A 500-nucleotide genomic window follows, 5' to 3' on the forward strand; every position below is an offset into this window, starting at 1 on the left:
AAGTTGTCGTATTTCGGTGATTTCAACCAATCAATGACGTGTATTCAGCTGAATAAAATTACTGCAGTTGTTTGTCAACAACTTCCGGCGCTAAGAGTAAAAGATGTTCTGTATGACACATTCTTATTTCTTTATTGCCGACAAGGGGCTAAACATAGAGGAGACAAACAAGGACAGACAAAGGAATTAAGTCGATTACATCGACCCCAATGGGTAACTGGTACTTTATTTATCGACCCCGAAAGGATGAAAGGCAAAGTCGACCTACTCAGAACGTAACGGCAGACGAAATACCGCTAAGTATTTCGCCCGGCGTGCTAACGTTTCTGGCAGCTCGCCACCTTATATATGACACATTCTACCAGTAAATGAAGTTTCAAAGTGTTTAAAGAAAATGAATTAATCGAGCTGCCCATGAAAAGGAAAAGATCCTGTTTTTTCCTTAGCATTATCATTTCTTGGTAATTATTTCCTAATAGCTTTCCAGTAATCTCTGCATT

The sequence above is a fragment of the Octopus bimaculoides genome, chromosome 9 (genome assembly GCF_001194135.2).
Source record: "Octopus bimaculoides isolate UCB-OBI-ISO-001 chromosome 9, ASM119413v2, whole genome shotgun sequence".
Taxonomy (NCBI): Eukaryota; Metazoa; Mollusca; class Cephalopoda; order Octopoda; family Octopodidae; genus Octopus; species Octopus bimaculoides.